The following is a 20,918-nucleotide window of genomic DNA, read 5'->3' as shown; positions in this document are numbered from 1 at the left end:
TTGAAACTTAATTATCAATGGTATCATCAAGTTTGCCATAGTCACGAGTGCTATGATTGTTTGTATCACAGTAAGGATACAGTAAAATGCGAAGAAAAACCCGAATATTGGTAAAGGGTTTTCACAAAACCTTTCTTTATGAGGTTTTCAGTAGAAGACCACATGAATAAATATTTGGTTTCCCGCGATGAATGCAATAAAGCCTTGATTTAAAAGAATAAACAATATGAGACAAATCACTAAGAAGTTCTAAAACCAATAATTCAAAAGAATCAGTTTTCAGGTCTGATTATATATCTCAAAAGCGACTGCTTTCGAAATCTTTGGACCTTGTAAAGGTAGCAACTTGAAAATAAAGAAGTTATGTTACGTATAAGCGTAAGCGTTTTCTAGAGATATTTCCTAAAAAGAGATACAAAGAAAAGATTCTTCACCTGTTAATAAGTGATATGGATGTCGGGAGACTATTTACTTAGTTGAACATTGACGTATTAAAATGTTGGTAAAAAAACCTAAATAAGGTGCTGGTGTCACAATATGCAGCAAATTTATAAATCCCGAAGGAAGCCTTTTTTTATTTAACATTTAACCTATGGCCGTTTCCAGGATGCAAGGTATTTAAATCCAAAATTTGGCACAAGACCAAAACGATCTTTTTTTAAATCCCGCGACTTACTTTTATCACCAGCTATACTTCAATAAATATGACCTGATAATAAGATCTTATTTCCGATCAGGATGCAAGCGACACGTGTGCTCATCAAGATGGGTTGTCTCCACAATGTAAGCTAAATTGCGTCTAAACTAGAACAAATCGTTTCATCTATAGTCGCTCAGTCTCATTTATGCCCTGTCATAAAAACGTTCAGAGGTTCCATGAATTGAAAGCCAGAACAGAAAAATGCTTAAGTAAAAATACCTATAAAACCGAACCGAGCTGACACATTTATTTATCTGTGCTGCCTATTAAAACAGCAATATTGCTAATAATGAAAGATAATAAGTAAAACCAAAAATTGAAGGATTTTTATCTTTTCAAGAAGTTTATATATTAATTAATAATTTTAGTGGTTTCGTCTTTTAAAGTTTTCGTACACGAACTTGTTGTACAGTTGAAAATATTAAATTTACTTTTCTTGAACCGCCATCTTGCGGAAGAAGACAGAACTTGCTGATACTAACAGGCACGAAGTAGTTTCTAGAATTACTAATAGATGGCGCTGCAAAAGAAACTCACGCGCACGTTTTAGTAGTTTTCTAAGATTCACACAGGTGGCGCTTTTAATGTGAATAGCACTGCAAGTTTTAGTTAATAATAGCATAGTAAACAATAATTCTTATAATGAATTCTCAATATTATACAAGAAACTTAATTGCTTGTTAATAAATCTTCATAAATTAATCGATTACGGTGCTCAATAAACTCGCGCGCATATTTAAGTAGTTCTCATGTGATCACATAGATGGCGCGACTAATACATACTAAGTTATAAATTATAGTAGAGTAAAGATAAGCATCATAAAGTTACTCAAGTTGCCTCTAGGACTTCGACCGCCACGATAAATGATTTAATAACTTACTTGGTACAACGACAACTTCGATGCTATTATTTATTTAGCTCTATGTATGATTTTTATGGTAGACACAAGTCTTACCTAATATAATAAGATAGGTATCCCGATGTTTGCTCTCTAAACGCGTTGTTCAATATTATGAATAGGTATTATAATTGTACGCACTTCGTATTTGTTGAGCTAGCTTTACCCAAACCTGGCCAACTGATGTGTGCCGATAGTCAATGGTAACCATTTTCAGAGGGTAAGTACTGATAAAATGTAGCAATTTTTGTGACTTACTTACGTAGGCATGGACGTTTCAAACGTAACGTAATACCTAGATATTTCAAATCTATCACCTAAATGTATAAATAAACACAAGTGATTAGTCAATCTAGTTTATATAACTACAATTCATAATAGGATAGGTAGGATGTAGGCGTACAGTATATTACCTACGGTTTTCCAAGGAAGGAGGCGTGGGGGAAATTTCTAAGATGTGGGCGTGTACAAAGAGTCTAATCTTCTAAGAAAGGAGGCGTGGGAGGGCGGTATTTCTTGTCTATTGGTAGAGGCATTGTTTTAAAATTTTCTACTGTTTAAGAGGCCAGTTGAGTAATAGGTAGGAACTAGTTGTACCTATGTATGCTAAAATTGATGAATAGAAATATAATAAAAATACAACAACTCAAATAAGTAGGTTAGATAAGTCTATCTTTCTTTACTCAAATATATCTGCATGTTACTAAATCTGGCAAGATAAATTAATATAACCGCCATAGATTACATTTTTGTCTTTGATTCCATCGCGTCCTATCTCATAATTTTGAAAATAGAACCAACTTAAATTGTTGAAAACTACAACGACCGGTAAAAAAAGGAGTAGGGGAGGAGACAATTAGGTTTGTCAATTTATTTTTAGATTATTTTTACGAAAACTGCAATATGGGTACCTAAGTAGGTACCTACGTGTGTAAAATTATATCTCTGAATTACTATAGGTAGGTATTAGTGTTAGGTACATTTTTTCTTTTCTTTATTCCACTACAAGTCTTTGACTGTAATCTCACCTGCCAGTAAATGACGATGCAGTCTAATTTGGTAACGGCTTAACCTGTAACGGGGGTATTGCAGTTATAATAAACGAACCCCCTAATCGGTTTCTACGCAACATAGTACCGTAACGGTATGTCACTTAGCGACACGTCTTTGTGGTAGGGCGCTTACTAGCCACGACAGAAGCCTCCCACCAGACGAACTGTACTTTTATGGCTACTGTACTTTAATGAAAGGAGACCTTTCATACTATCATCTACGCTACGCAATCTAGGCAATTAAAGATAGTAAAATTCAGTTTGGTTTTAAAATCTTTCTTTTTGAGATTAGCTGTTAAATATTAGCTGAAACCGATCTACTTTTAATTTGAAACACTCTTAAAAAGTTGGACAAAATTGTGTCAAAATCTCAAATCAATTCATCTACCTACTGCTTTTTTTGATTTGCGCACACTAACATACAGAAATTCAATTTACACGTACAGGTAAGATAATCTATAACACCTCCATTCTAGCACGAGTGCAACGCCCTTACGGGGCTTCAATGACATGTCGGTGGTATCCTTAATAATTTTATTGTGTAACGTAATGCGATAAATAAGAATAAAGAAATATTAACACGAGTCGATCCTATGGAAGCCAGACGATACGAGCTGAGGTAATATGACTCTACAATTCTGAATATATTTTTGAATTAAACTTCTGTAGGCGCGACGGTTTTCTGACGGAAGTAACGCTTACGTCAGACGTCTGAGTAGTTTCCGCTATTTAAAAATAATAATTTGGATTGGTCGTAAGTATATGTCATATACTCCACGCTTCTTGACTTATACGCCAGCTAGTGGCAAATATCATAATCAATTAGGATTATTTATTTCCAATATTTTCTAACGGATCAATTGTGAATAGCAAAGTGACTAAAACGTTCAATAGTTTAAAAAAAAAAAAAGTTAAATTGCAAAGTTTTTTGAAATTTCTAAATTTACTTGTTCATTTATTACTTTTGTAATAAATAAATTATTAATAAATTTTCTGCCGATTGCGACATTCTATAATATTCAATGACAAGGTTTTATTGACATGTGCCTAATCTGATCTTCAATTTGCTACTCTCAATTATTCTATTTAACAAATGAAAATATTTATAAATTGTGAAAGTTATATTAATGAATTTTAAATAGAATATGAAATGAAATAGTGACATTTTACTCTGTCATCTATAAAAAATAATAAAAGGTTTACCACTTCAATCGCTAATAGCTAAAAAGCTTCATTGTTTCTTAAAAGGTCATAGAAATCAAGGTGGCGAAATTGGATACAAACGGCACATGCATTATTTTGTGGCAGACTTTACAGACATTAACAGTCTATAATACTGATATAAAAGTATATATATTATATATATATACTTTTATATCAGTATATATATATAGTATGTATATATATTCTTAAAAGTATTTTTTTTTAATATTTGGTTCTTAGGGCAACATCTCACTTGGACACCAGTGGCGGTGCAACAAATCGTGAAACCAAAAAAATCCATAGAGCTCTATGGTGTTTACACCAGCTCGCCTGGTGTCCACAGACCTTTTCATCTGTGTCTGGAATCACTCGCTGGTAGCGCAACCACTAATCCAACACACACCTGACAACCAGTTGCGTCACCAGAGTTTTTGCTCGTACGTACCTATAACAAAAGCAGTGTTAACTTCGACGTCCGATTTTCAGCTGGCAATCCCTTTGTCTGTATTAGTATTTCTCATTTTGTAGTTCTGATATCTTGAGCTACAAAACTAGCAATAACGGTGGCGCGACCGGTGGCACTACCATGGTTTTTTACTCGGTTATTAACCTAACCCAGTGGCGTGCACAGGGTTTTTGACCAGGGTATGCATAATGAAGGCCATAAAATGGAAAAATAATTGGCATTTGTGAGTTAAATTTTTTTTAACAGTAGGTAGGCAGTGCTTTTGTGCCTCTATGAAGTGCACGCCACTGACCTAACCTATAACCTCATAGAGAGTTACGAACTGTGTCAAGCAGTGGGCTGATAGTGATGATTATATGCGAGATATAGTTACCTAATAATATCAATGCGTTTATATTTAATATACAAATATATGAGTCGATGCGTTACATAAACAGCCTACCACTATAGGCACTTGTATTAAGCCACGCCCGCATCTTAGCACGCCCATTTCCTTACGCCCGCCTTTCATTTGACCTACTATTTTGCCGTTGAATGCCATTGGGCTTTTGTTGGCATGATATGAAGTATCTGACAATAAAACTAAGCGCAGAACTCTTCGTTTATACAAAAGGAATGCCAGCCTAAAGTTTGTTGTTGTTTTCTGTCCGATTGTGTAAGAAAATCCGATTTTGGCATATTCAAATAAATGTATGGCTATCGAGTGATATACAATTCATAGAATTCATCACCAAACTCGGACCCGTATTAATATACCGATTTCGAGCTAAGAACTGGTTCTCAAGTATCAGTCAATATAAGCTTAAGATCAGAAGTTGAGAATTTAATAGCGGCCTACAATGTTAGTTCATTGAAGTTCCTAGATACTATTTAGATCGTTGATCAAGAAGAAATTAATACATTTAGTAACCACGAAAGAGTATTTATTAAATTTTTCCGATATTTATACGAAAAACTAAACTCTTTGTATCTTTAAAACGTAAGTTTTTCTTACATTTCCGTAATATTATTATGAAAATTAAGCTTAATTTGCTATTCTCGCATAGTTTGCCTCATAAGTGATGAATTATTTATTATTTTTGTAATAACTTTAATCTCTTTTTAAATTTTTATGTAGCCGTATTTTTTAATATAAGTTTAGTAATTCGTGGACAATGATGTGGGTCTTGTGCTGGATGTCTTTTTTGTTATTTTTTGCATGACTGTCGGTTCTCCCTAAAAATAAATAAAAATAATAAAAAGATACTTAAAGAGAATAACTCAATATGAACCATCTTCTAAATAACATTGTGTTTTTCAGAGCATCACCAAACAACAACTGACGGGTTCGCGTGTGACGTCATCCAACCCATAGGTAAGTTGGGCGTGAAACCTTCAGTACTTAGAACTAAGAATAAAATTTAGAACCTAGACTTATATATTTTTCATTCCACTACAAGTTAGACCTTGACTGCAATCTCACCTAAAGTAATGATGCAGTCTAAGGTGGACGGGCTGGAGAGTGTGATAGTGATACCCCAAATCGGTTTCTGCGCAACATCGCACCGGAACACTAAATCGCTTAGCGGCACGTCTTTGGCGGTAGGGTAACTAGCCGCGGCCGTAGCCTCCCACCAGACAGATATCTATCATAAAATTAACAACCTAGGTATAAATGAACCACATATGTACCTACTACTTACGCTGTGTTTTTAACACCTATTCAGATAAACATAGAGCCTAAAGTAGGTTTCAAATGATTAAAATATACCAGTACGTACCCTAGGAATTCAGCTAAAATATCTCTACAGGCCCACTTCCGAGTCATAACTGATGGAGCGCCAGTGAGAACCAGGTTGAGAAGTGGCACGATTGCATTTAAAATATTGTTTAAAGAATGCCTCTTGTTTAAAGAAACCCATGTCGATCAGGACAAATATATCTCAGAGAACAAACCCTGATAATAAATACTCTGGAGAAAACAACACGCGAGGCGATTAATGTTTAATGTTTTTTGTTTGTCTTAGCTCATTTATTTTTCATAGTATCTGCGGCTTGACTTTTATGTTCCCCACTCAATACTATTTTGTATAGTGATCATAAGGTACATGTGGCTACAATAAAATTTGATTAAAGATCATGATTAAAACCGAAAATAATATGTAAAGGCAAGTGAGACATGATTCGCGGAAATTTCTAGACGATTTTTTGACGTCACATTTCGCTCAGTGTAACGCGTAATTACAAACGCTATCTTAAGCCGGTAATCGCAGAGTCGCATCTCTCCGCCTCTCCGTTTAATGGAGAGTTGCCTCTTCGAGCCGTTTACAGTCTTTGCCGTTTGTGGGCCTTTTAAAAGACTTTTTAGCTGCGCTTAATGCTTCCTACTACATTTTGTAATCTGTTTGTAATGGAACGTTGCCTTGGTGACATTGAAAATATTTTACATACTTTTACTCCACCAGCACTTTTTCTTTTTCGTAAGTAACACAGAATCCTTTAGGTTATAACGCAGATAAATCAGATAAAACCGACACATAACCAAAGAGGAATATCTTGGGTGGAAATTTTTCGGCAGTTGCATCTCTGCAGCAGTATTCCCCCGATTGTATACCAAAAATAAACTTGGTTTTTCAGAAAATAATTTGGCTATCGATATTGACAAAAAAAAAACAGGAATACTTTTCAATATTCATACCTTTTTTCCATAGAATTAAGAACATATAGAACCCTCATTGTCCATTGTGTCCAAAAACAGTGACGCCCCGCGCACGTCTCACTTCACATCCGCAGAATGTTGCTAGTTCACAAACATTTCCCATTTTGCCCATTTTATGGTAAACGTTTAGAACATACATACTACTATATACAATGAAGTGACTAACGCCCTGTCCGTGAAACACTACAAAACTGGAGTGATTTTTAATGCTTCAATATTATTTCTGTACACGGTTTCTGTATATTTTTAATTATAGGCTTTTTTCATATATTTTTCTAAATGGCGGCCAAAAAGACGGAAGACAGAATCGTTTTTCTGTTGAAATGAAAAGGTTGAGTGTGATATAAGCAGATAATATTTTTCAACCACTTAAAATTTGTATTATGTAGGATTATGTATACATCGCACAGTAAAAACCACTACTGTAATTAGTCCCAATTGATTAAAAGAAAAAAAACGTCCCTGTGGGTCTCTGTAAAAAAAGCTAGCATATATTTGAAAAATAAAACATAAATAATAAAAGTTCCTTACCATAAACGCCAGTAATCGCGTAATCCTAACAATCGTTTTTTCCATTAAAAAACGAAAAAGTCCAAAACGAAATACCTACTCTTGACTTGTCTGAAGTTTTTAACTAAAACAAAAGAATCCGTGTACACGACTAATATTGAAGCATCAAAAACCACTCAACTTTATTAGTGTTTCTCGAACAGGCGGTTAGTCACTTCATTAATTGGGCAGTTGACATTAATTATTTTACTTCTAATGTTCTAAACGTTTACCACAAAATTAGGAAAATGGGAAAAGATTGTGATCTAGCAACATTCTGCGGGTGTGAAGTGAGACGTGCTCGGAACGTCTTTCTATTTTTGGACACAATGCACTGCATGTAATAATGACTGAGGATTCTGTATGTTCTAAATTCTGTGACCAAACAAAAAATCTTTTGCTAACCACCTAGGTACTACCTAATTTACTTGATTGTTTGTTTGTTTATATTATTTGATTAGGCTCGATTGTTACCTGACGTTATAAGTTGAATTTTGAGGTAATCCACCGCCCAAAGATATTAGAATCATCTGATCGCTCATCGATCAGTCATTTGAGTATCTTTGTAAGAGTGATGAAGATAGATAGGTTAAATTTTGAATGAATGAATGAATGAATACTTTTATTGCACACCACAAAAAGTTCATAGAAAAAAGAAAAGTATAACAATCCAACGAATACAATTTGGTAGCTTCATAGCAATCCTTCTCATATACATAACAATACTTGTAACTACATACAAATAAATAAATAAGTAACTACCAATATAATATGTATAATAAATAAAATAAATAATCATCCTCAAACATAAATAATAAAAAGTTTTTTAAAGATTTAATAAATAAATAATAAATATACTACTAGGGCACACATCGCCCTCTAGTCCCCACAGTAAGCGCGTAGCTTGTGTTATGGGTACTAAGATGCCTGATGAATATTTTTATGTATAATAATCATTTTTAATAATAAACATAAATACTTATAATATACATATAAAAACCCAGTGGCTGAAAAAAAATCATGCTCATCACACAAACATTTTCCAATTGTAGGAATCGAACCCACGGACTTGGACTCAGAAAGCAGGGACTCTGCATACTGCGCCAATCGGCTGTCAATTTGGATAAATTTTGCCTCTCTTAATGATATAGGCAAGGCTAAATTTTCTTCTTAGACCACAAGAAAAAACTAAATACTAAAACAACGTGTTAAAGTCGAATTTGATTTTGATTCTAAAAATATTTATTAAAGTATCCAAATCATTAATACATAAATATTTTACACTTTAGTATGAGAAAACATTATCTATTACTCGTAAGTAGGTACTTGAAAATTAATTGTAATGTACCTCAATAGATTGTTACAAACTTCTAACCGCATCATCCATTATTCAAAGAAAAAGGTCGAATATATTAAATGTCTGAACACAAAATAGGCCGCAAACTGAAGTAAAACGCAAAAGAAAAGAAAACAGATACCTATGCACTAAGATAAATTGAACCCGCCTAGGTTTACGCCAACAATAACCCACTAACGAAATTAAAAACAGTTGCAACCTCATTTTCTAGAACCTCCATGTAGAATCATTACTTAAACTGCATCTTTTTAAACGCTAAGTCTGAATGGGCTCGATCCTTGAATCGGTTTAGAAAAAAAAGTAAACTCACGCATGGCGTTGCATTGTACGCAGACACGAAGGTAGATCTCATTAAGGGTTTGGAATTAAGAACTCGGCTTGATGGAGCGGGAATCTTAGCGATCATTACGTAGAACGGAACGCGGCCGTGTCACCGCCTTTATGCTTTATGAAATATATTTTTTTCTATATTTTTTCACTTGGGTTTAGAAATGTACCTTTTGTAGAGTCAAAGTGAATGTTATTCGGAGTTCGTTTTATATGTGAAGTTTTTCATTTTGAAGCTTCATCAAGCATTCTTTCTTTTCTTTTATGTGGAAATTATATACCTACCTTCGAGTTTGTAATTATTATAGTTTTTATCTACGTATTCTAGGTATATTATTTATAGACGCAGGTGTTTTAAATCTCAACTTGGTTTTCTTTTATATAAATAAATAAGTGTAGTACGACAATACACACATCGCTATCTAGCCCCAAAGTAAGCGTAGCTTGTGTTATGGATACTAAGATGACTGATGAATATTTTTATGAATAAAAAAACATAAATACTTACAATATACATATAAACACCCAAACACTGAAAAACATTCATGCTCATCACACAAACATTTTCCAGTAATGGGATTCGAACCCACGGCCTAGGCTCAGAAAGCAGGGTCGCTTCAAACTGCACCAATTGGCCGTAAAATATCATAACAAATATATAATTTACTACTAACATATTGTATCATACACAAGTATTGGGAAAATGTATTTTTTTCAACTAGGTATAACATGTTAGTGTAAATTGATATTCGTAAATATTTAACATCTATAACATAAAAATTGAGATATATTGATAATATGTTTGTCTTTGAAATGAAAAGTGGACTAAGTTGCATTAGTATTATTTAACTACTATACTACTACTACACAACTAGTATAAATAACTTGCCGGTACGCTTCTTAAAAATCCGTGGAATGCTACATCGTCTGTTACCGTTAAGTTTTTTTGATGTCCTTCATTTTTTAAGAATGCTTAGAGTCTTTTTCTTAATAAATTCTATTTAATATCATCTTTGTTTAATTATTATTTTTTTATTTATTTATTTATTTCTCTATGACCCATCACTACGCACTACACTATAACATAAATAGAATAATTAAAAACTAAACTAAATAAAAAAAAAAAAAACTTACATTAAATATTGACCGTCACCGATCACCGTTGAAGCAAGTGATATTTTAGTTGCTTTAAAAAAACGCACATAAATTATTGCGTGAGGTGCGTTCTAGGATTCTAACACGCCACCCCAAAAGTGTAGCCGAATTCAAATTCAAAAATCATTTATTTCAAGTAGGTCTAATTTATAAGCACTTTTGAAACGTCAAGTCAGTCTGTTTGTAAGGCAGATTCCACTAAGAAGAGCCGGCAAGAAACTCAGCAGATTGCTCTTTTCCAACATCATTTTATAGTTTAACAATCTTCAGAATTTTTCTGTTTTGTGAGAGATGGGAGCGGAGTGGCCTGATTCCAAGCAGCCTTGTCGTTAAGGAATTCATCAATCGTGTAGTAACCACGATTTTTTCAATTTGTCTAAATATATTGTTTAAACTTAGGAAAAGGTAGATCTAATATTACCTTCGGTATCATGTTATAAAAGCATATACCCATATACTTACGAAGTCCTACCCACTGGGCTAACACCGCATTGAAATAGTTTTAGTTTATCTTTATCTTTATATATATATTTCTTGTGTGCGTGTGTATGTCACTGAACTCCTCCTAAACGGCCGGACCGATTTGAATGAATTTTTCGGTATGCGTTTGGGTGGCACCCTGGATGGTTTAGATTCACAAATCAGCCCGACAGATGGCGCTGGGGTCCGCTAGTATTAAATAAAGTTGCATTAAAAGATTAATAATTCACCGTCAGATTTGGTTAAGGTTAACTAACTTGTCATTGCCAAAAAAACACTATGCTTTGCCTAAACTTGGTGAGATAAATAGATTTATTAAGGCAAAACCAGCTCAAGGGGTACAACACATCCGCAGTGGCGAGAAAATAACCGTCCGATCTCAAGACGCGCCGGTACGAGTACCTACTAATTAGTCTTGAGATTGCTTGCTCTAACTTTACAAAGTTGTGTGCGTTTTAAGTCATTTAATATCACTTGCCTTAATAGTGAAGCAAAACCTCTTTAGGATACCTACTCGCTTGGGAGTCCCCCGTAATGTTCTCAAAGGCGTGGGAAGTCTACCAATCCTCACGTGATATAGGCCATGGCAATGGCCAGCTTGGTAAACTACGGCGTAATCCCTTCTTATTTAGACTTTCGTGGGGTCGACAATGATGATGATGGACTTATCTTGCGGACTTGCGGTCACTCAATTTCACTCTATATAATAGGTATAAAACTAATAGCAAATTAATGCGCCTTTGAGGTAAGCATACCGTTAGCTATTGTATTTTGAAAATCGTTCTGAAGCAGCTCAAAGATGCTTATAATTACTTTCCGTGAACCGCGTAATGCGAAAACTTTAGACTTGGCCTTTATAACGCAAGTGACGGAGCGTTCAGTGTGAGCGCCCAAGTTGCCGTGTAAATGTATGTACACTTAATTTGGAGACATACGCATCAACATTTCGGGCGAACCGCAGAGTTAAATCTTTGCCAACAAGATGAAAATGCTTTGTATCTACAGATGATTATTGGGCCAATATAATACATATACAAAAGCTAAATACTAGTATTGAATAATATAGAATCTGATGCAGAAGCCTGATGAATAAGAAATGACATCACTTGCATGTTATTAGTACTTTAACCTAAAAATTGATTAATATATAATATTCCAATTATACGTTCATGGACATCTAATAGAACATAAACACCGTAGTTAATAAATCATTATTTCATAAATTTCACATGCGTCTTTGCAACCTGTGTAGAAGTTATCACTCACAGCATAGAGCTCGGAAAAATATTAATGAACATTTATCATGTGTATAAATAAAAAATTTAAGGTTAATAATTGTTAGTAATTATATCACAGAAATAAATATAAATAATAAATAAATATATTATGATAATACATACACCGACATCAAAAGTATGCGTTGCTTGTTTTATGGGTACTAGGATAATTGATTATACACTGATAAATACTTATAATATAATGATAAACACCCAGCACTGAAACATTCATGTTCATCACACAAACATTTTCCAGTCGTGTGAATCGAACCCACACCTTCGGACTCATCAAAAGCAGGGTCACTGCCATCAGCACCAATCAGCCGTCAAAACATAGAGGTTTAAATAACATAGAAGTTTAAAATAAATCGCGCGGTTACGTTCATTTTCTGTTACCGTATGTTTCAGTCTTTTCTGGGTGTCTATTCAATTTGCGACACGTTTCTCGAGCAACTTCATAGTGGCGTGACTTGTCGCAAACACTTCTTTGTGCAAAAATGCCGTGTCACGAGATTTTAACGCGTCGCGGACTCCCTTGGAATGTCTTTTAGTAGTTTTACCCTCGAAAATTACACGCTAGCATAAAGAGTACCTAATAAGCTACCCATTCATTATCCGAGTAACCACGATATTTTAATTCGTCTACTTGTTTTTTGTTATGTACCTCTAAATTGCAAAAAAATATCCCTTTAAGAATACTGGCAAGAAGACGGAAAAAGTTAACATTTTGCGAACATTTATATTAAGACTTAAGTACATTTCCCAATAGTATAATAGTATAAATAGCGAATAGTATGAAGAAATCAGATAACTTACTGAAGTCAATTAACCTTCCATTGAGGTCATTTAAAGACTTTTGTTTTGTGTAAACTCTATCACGCGAGGGATTTATTTAATTATTTATATCTATTTGATAATTAAAATCAACAGTTTTAGTGTTTCTATATGAATGTATATATTTATCCTGTAAATAAATAATTTTGGGAGCTATTGGCCCAACTCAAAAATTGAATTCAAGACCTCGTAAACCTGATGAAAGCGGGTATAAGAAAGGTGAATCCTATCTACATCATTATCAACCCAATACGGACCCACTGGAGTACGGGTCTCCTCTCAGAATAGGAAGGGTCGTAGTCCATTGTGCCAGTATGACCAAGTGTAAATATTTGAAATTCACAGGTTTCCTCACGACGCGACGTTTTCCTTCAGCGTTAAAACGAGCGATGTTTAATTGCATCTTTTTGATTTTATAAACGGTTTTAGGTATATGTTTAAGATAACATATATAGTTACTGTATATATATATACCAACAATCTCAGGCTTAGACAAATATACGAATGGTTCGGTTTTCGACGATTATAAAAACGACTGATCTTATCCTACAGTGCGTTTTAGAAAATGTTATTATGTCAAAATTTTCATGTTTTACCTTGAATAGAAAATGGCACAATCATTGCGAAAATTTCCATGTATACATGTTTACTATCTTTAGATAATAATAAACGTATGTTTGTCGGTGTGTGATTGAGGCACGGAGCAGAATCCGTGACGGGCCGCCATTGGGTGCTTCCGTTTCCTGAAGTCACAATCGTTGAGCCATTGTCCATTCGTACATAAGGATATGTGTTTTTATGTATCTACCTACGATAATATTGTAATTATTGTAAGTATATGTTTGATGTTTTGTTACGCCGCACACATTCAAAAGTACTTTTCCTTTCCTACTCACCCACAAATTGGTAAGGGGATCTTAAAATAATCATTTTTTATTTGTTTTTGTAGTAGGGTACATTTTCACTAACGATGAACAAGGCGATGCCTAAGTAAGTAACGCCTAATCAAAGACTATTCCTAGGCTATATTTACCTTTTACCAATCTATATTCACTAAGCCACTTACTTATACAATATTGAAGCATGCATAATATGTCATATGGAATCACACTATAAAAAATATTAAATCAAAAGATGCATTTTTTTATTCCATACAAACGAATTCAAAACGTTTTTAGTATTTGTCATACAAACCTATTGAAGATAAAATACCGACACGCGCACAGTACCTACGCTACACGAAGCGTACCTAATAAAGTGGCAGGAGTCACATGATTTTAATTTCGCATGATGATTGATTTCTTTCAGTAAAAACTATGGCAGTGGTTTACTCCAAAACTAATAGTTTTTCGGTCTCACAGATAAGTCTCAGAGGCAGTAAATAAAAAGTTTCTAAAACCCGTGAAGTATTATTTCGGTTTTCATTACCACGTTGTATAATCCAACCTGTCTATAATTCTGCTACAAGGTATCGTATTTTATGTTTGTATAATCATATTAATCATATGACGTATGGTTTAAGATTATGAAAAAAAACCCCGAATTTGTATTTTCTTCATCAGTCAAGTGTCAGTTTACTAGGTCCTTAAACATTACGCACTGCTGAATCGGTGTCGTAACTTTAGACGGCGCTTATATTGTTAGTCATCATCTTAGAGAAGGTGAAACGTTTTTTCTCAACGTTACACCCAATTTTTCTGGAAAAGGGGCTTTAGGTCATCTTTATTCAAATATATCTTTATACAAATAGGCACATAGATGGCACTTTTGATGCGTTATTATATACAAAATGTGTACATAGCAGTGAGTAGTGATGGCGATAACTACAATCGTAAACTTAAAACTAAAGCTACGAGGGTTCCAATCGCGCCCTGCTCTAAGAAGAAGCCCACAACAAACTTAGCCGGGTGTTCTTTTTGTTATCACCATCTCACATTGTCATTAGAAAATATTTAAGAAGCAACCTGGTTAGAGCAATTATTTACACCCAAGCTTTTTTATCGTTTACGTAATCCTTTATACTATAATAGGACTTTTCTATCATCGTCATCATCTTAACGGCCTACTTCTATATACAGGCTACCTCTCTCAAATGGAAAGGGTTTAAAAGCAAAGATCCACCACGCTGATCCATGCGGATTGGCTTTAACGATTATCACATCTTAGTGACAATAACCGGATCCGAAGGTTTAACGTGCTCTCCGAGGCAAAGGGGTGATTAAAGTCAATTTCCAAACTCCGAGCTAGCACTGAGAATTTCCCAAGAAACTCTTAATACCTATCGACTACTGGCCCGACCAGGGAATCGAATAGAGGCAGTTATTGGAGCTGTTAAAGAGATTTATGTGCTCAGCGAAACTATGAGAAAACACACAGAAATTACAAACAAACACCTTAACTAATTTTAAAACTTACTAAATAAGTAGGTATAACCTAACAACCGATTTGATCTTAATTTAAAAAAATATTAATATAAAATAAACCAACCACTAAAACCCGCCTAACCTTAAAATATATACTTATAAAAGCAGGTTCAAAGTTGAATACGAAAACCCGTATCCAAATCAGCAAGAATTTTTTTTAGGAAACGTTACCTTATTATGTACGAGGACTTACCTAAATCATTATTTTAACAATCGAGTTTTAAAGGTGTGCTTTCGCAGTTTCTTATTGTATCGTAAAGCAAGATTTGAGCGTAGTCATACAGTAAAATCAACACATTATAATTGACGCTATATTTTAATTAAGTCAGAAAAAATATAAAATCAAATCATCAATCCTTAAAAATAAAATTAATGACATTTTAAAACAGCTAGTTTCTTAAATGGATTGGCCTATGACTTAATATAAAAAACAAATTATTAGAATTTAAAAGTTCAAAAACCCCAGTGACTCCAACTTCTGCTTGTATGTCAAGTTGTCCAGGTGTAAGCAAAGACAGATGGCGGTGGCTTACTCGGCGCGTGTAGGGTGTAATTCTTATTATATTACGTGTATTTATACAGGAATGCGTCCGATGGGGTTGAAGTTACACTCTTTTAGACGACAATGCTTTGTTGTTTGGTTTATCGGGGAGGAAATTGGAAAGAGCCACGCGGCGATAAGTATATTCATAAAATCTTTATTTGGTTATTTTTTATTATATTATGCTTGATAACGATTGACTGCGGAGGTGCAATATGGATTCTATAATAGCGGTTAATAAACGAATATTAAAAAATACTAATACTAATTAGTTATATTAAACCCTCTAAATCATTATCTACGCGGCATCGTATCGAAACGCTAACTCGCTTGTCATGGCTTTGTTGATATGGGCGTATGTAACTATACTGTAACATTGCATGTCAAATTACTGGCAATACACTGTACCCTAAACCAATATGTAAAACCTTATCTAGGTACCTACTTTTGTTTTAAATGATTATTATTACCTTATATCTTTAAACGAGCAATTCTTGTATATATATATTTATATATATAATTGGAATTTCGGAATCGACTCCAACGATTTTCATGAAATTTAGTATACAGTGGGTTTCGGGGGCGATAAATCGATCTAGCTAGGATTCATTTTTAGCAAAATTTTATTCGTGGTTTCCGGTAATAACCGATTTGGTGCAGACGAAGTTGCATGGGTCAGCTAGTTATTGCTATATGGTATAGTGACTAGCCACGGAAACGGAGAAGCTGCAGGCATCCGATTGTGTTTATAACCTTAATTAAACCACACTCGCCAATTGTAATGCCTTACAAAACAACGTACAAGTAAAGCAGAAACAACCGAAGCTGGAACTTATAAAAAAAATAATAATCGGCAGAAGCTTTGATGGGGGCGCTGGTCGCGTGCCGCCAGGTGTTCCGTCCCCCCTGTCTCTATAATAATACTTATTATTACAAACTCCTTATTATTTCTTGTTTTAATTGTTCCCCGACTTGCCTTTTACTCCTTTTGTTCACGTTTAATGGTGTTTATTGTTTTGTATTTTTTTTTAAATGCGTACGCGTGCCGGCTGCGTCTGCAAGATTTTTCAAAGGCAATTTAAATTTTCGCAATCCTTTTTTTAAAGATGACTGGAGCCTAGTTGGTCGTGCTCCAGAGTGGAAAGTGCATAATTGTTAATTACATTTTGGGTGAAATGGTTTAAGAATAATGGTTTCCTTCGCAACATTTTCGCATGGCCCTTCCATTCTTCAACGGATTTTTCAGTTAGCCCATTGTTGTTGTAGGTACCTAATGTGACTCCTAAAAGCCTGACTTCTAGAAATTATTTGATATTCACTGATATATGATAAGTAATCTACGTGCGTCCAATTCATTCGTTTCGTTCTTTTTATGATGCCCCATTAAAGTTTTTGCGATTATAAACTTTTTTTTATATACAAATTTAACTATTTAACCTTATTTCAAAATATTCTTTCAATTTGTTATAAAAAGTGTTTTAACGTGTTACATTTTTCTACGTGGATTATTTTTTAATCTTTCGTTGGGAGATGCCTCTAGAGCAGCAATAGACTGAGGTAGGCTAATAAAAAAAATCAATTTCAATAATGGTATTTTTTTAATAGTTTTAGTTTTTAACTTGTATTTAACTAAAACTTAAACTAAGTATTCAATAAAAAATAATAGAGTTAGATGCTTCTGGTATTCTCACAGCTCGGAATTTAAGCCCAACAACTCTATACGTTCACGCATCCCAAGATTTCGAGTTAGCCAAGTTAGATTAGCACATACCAATAGCACCGCACGCTCACCATAGCTTCATTGACAAGATGGCTTTTCCCACCAACTTGTAATTGATTCTGGAACTTGTGAACAAAGATTTATACGTATACAGCCTACATTCATTAAGGGGAACATGTGTGCCGATTTACCATCCATTCTGCGGGCCAACTTTAAGCTTTTAAGAAAAGCTTTCGACATAGTTAGTAGCTTATATTGATGGGTAGAGTTTTTAAAGCACAAATATTATACAAAATTTGTAACATGATAAAAATATATTTTTGAAATACTTGGACTCTTATTACGAATAGATCTAAGCATACCTATTCAGATATAAAACGATATTTGTATGATATATTCAATCTTGATTCATTAAAATGTTTTCAAAAACAAATTTTCCAAAGGGGATTTAGTACGTAAAAAATCCCAGCTATTAAATAGAATGATAGTAAATATACGCTAACGTTCCACCCCTTTTTTTTGCTTGTATCAGTTTTTTTTATAAATATCGACGAATTTTCAATTTTCCCTTTAAAAAACTCCAATTTGAGTATTCTTTTTAATCCAATACTTTTTTAGGTACGTGTTCACGTGAACGTTAGTTCTGTTTAGATTTTACGTTTGATTTGGTAGATATAAAGATAAACGAACCTGACGTGAACAAATTAAAATAAAAGCACAATCGGAACAAAGTGTTCCAACAAGAACGCAGATAACGTATGAATCGACGACATAAAAAAATGTGAAGTTCACTGCCCTCAAAAGTGCCTTCTGTCGGCAATCGGCCGCAGTGTGTTCCTGTTTGCTATATCAATAATATTAAAAAGTAACGTAATCTGAGACGAATCATGAAACATGTTTACTAGAGGGTCCTTAAAGAACGATTTATTTTCTGGTATAGACGTAGCTACGTAGCATCATGTTAGGATGGTGAGGTCTAAAATCTATATGCAAAAGAATTTATTGTTCTAGTTAAAGCTTAGGAATTGAGCTCTCTTGAGGGGCTAACTACCAGTTCTAACAGTATGCGTCTTCTTCAGGACCTTTAGGCGGCTTAGCCCTTTTTCTTTGATCGTTTAGCCGTCTGTTCTAGAACCTGTTGGTCCGGGTCATTTTCACACAATTCCAATTTCTGTGTCGGACCAGAGGACATTGCGAAAGTAGGTTTCGTGGACTAAATAAATTTAAACTTATTTCAATCGATCGATCGATATCAATTGTTAGTAAAAGAAATTCCGACTGTACCGATACACAAAGATGCGTTCGCAAATGTCCCGAAAGGTGTGCAATACCGCAGAGCGCACGCGCCCAAAACTGACATATGTTCTCATTCTAAATTTGATTTTTTTCTACGTTGCAAAAAAGATTATCTGGAGTCAAGGTGTTTTATCTATCTGCCACAGATAAAACAGCTTTTGCGTGTTTTGCCAAGTGCTTTTTTTGTTTGGCCGTATACTTTTTTCCTTTTTTACACGGCCACCGTTTGTTTACTTTAATAACTTCTGAACCGCAAATTCGATCAAACTTTTTGCCAGTTAACCCTTTTACTTCCGATAGGAAACATGTAACGACTGGAAATATCTGACAGATATTTTTTGTACCGTTTTAGTTAACGGCGACACGCTCTTTTAATGAAGTGGTTTCCTAGTAACGTACTATTCATTTTACTTAATATTATTGTCAAACCTAGTGGTTAGGACATCAGCCGGACGTTCAGGACCCGGAATCCAAGCATGCGCATCTAGCATTTCTAAGTTATGTGCAATTTTAAGCAATTGAAATATAACTTGCTTTAACGATGAAGGAAAACATCATGAGGACACCGCCTGGGAAGAAATAATGTTTTAAAAGCGGTTGAAGTCCACCACTGGGCCAGCGTGGTGGACTACGGCCTAAAACCCCACTCTTAGTAGACCTGTAGTGAGTTATGAGTTGATATGATGGAGATGATGATCACTTAGAAAAATAGCATACACATTATTATATTCCACATTTACTTTCTGTACCGATAACATTATTATATATAGTTTTAGTATTATTTATTTTACCATATAGTATTTTATTGTATTTTATATATGTACTGCTTTTGTAATTTTTGTAATTATTAATATGTATGTATATTCTTAGAGTTTTGGGCACCGCTATAAGGATTCATATGTGAGCCAATTCCTCATAATGGGTGCCTGGAAGAAATCACTATAAGTGATAAGGCCGCCTTTGTACAAATTTAATTGTACCTTTGTTGTTTTTGTCTCTTTTATTTATTTTTTTCTTGTGTGCAATAAAGTATTTTTGATTGATTGATTGATTGAATAGTAAATAGTATAGTTAATTAGTATACTAATAGATTATTTACCCTTCTCTTAGTAGCAGGGGACCCGTGTCCTGTAATGGGCTGGCTATGTATTGATGATGATAACCTCTCTCTTCTTGAGCTGTGTTTTACGCCTTTGGTTGCTGGAAGAGATCGCTATGTAGCGATAAGGCCGCCAAATTGTATACTTTTTGTTAAATTTATATTTATAATTTTTCTATATGTTTATGTGGTGTACAATAAAAGTGTATTCATTCATTCATTCATTCGTAATGATAATTCATATAAAATAGACACTATTCGTACTCACAGTATTCGTACTCAAAGATTATTCAGTTTTTAATGATCTTTATGCAGAAATACAAAATCAGACGCATCGATAACCACCCTCGATCGAGTTTGTTCATCGTTTAAGAAACACATGTCTCGCCCCCTTCAGACATAGCTATTTAAGGATTAAGGTGCGAACATAGTGAAACCGCTTTATCATTAAAAATTACTATATTATGATTGTTAACAATTATAACATGGCAAACAAAATCGGACGAATTGTATTTTTTTTTACTCAGATGCCAATATTTCTTTATCTCTCAGGATAAAGGATAAATATCAAGGACATGGTTGTAGCTGAAAAGTTTATGTTTTTGAGTTTACAAAGAACTTAGTTACTGCTGCGTCAACCACATATTATACCACCTATTACTAAGTAAATTTTAAGTGGACTTATTTAAAACCTAAAATAATATTAAAGATTTACAACGAGAGTATAGTTCAACATACCACGATAATATTTTTGGATTTGTCGATATTTCGACCCAGTTGCATGGATCGTGGTCACAACAGTCACAGGAGTCTTCTGATACAGGTGTAGTACTACTACATCT

The sequence above is a fragment of the Pararge aegeria genome, chromosome 19 (assembly GCF_905163445.1).
Source record: "Pararge aegeria chromosome 19, ilParAegt1.1, whole genome shotgun sequence".
Lineage (NCBI taxonomy): Eukaryota > Metazoa > Arthropoda > Insecta > Lepidoptera > Nymphalidae > Pararge > Pararge aegeria.
The sequence above is the reverse complement of the archived record's forward strand: the minus strand, read 5'-3'. Positions refer to the sequence as shown.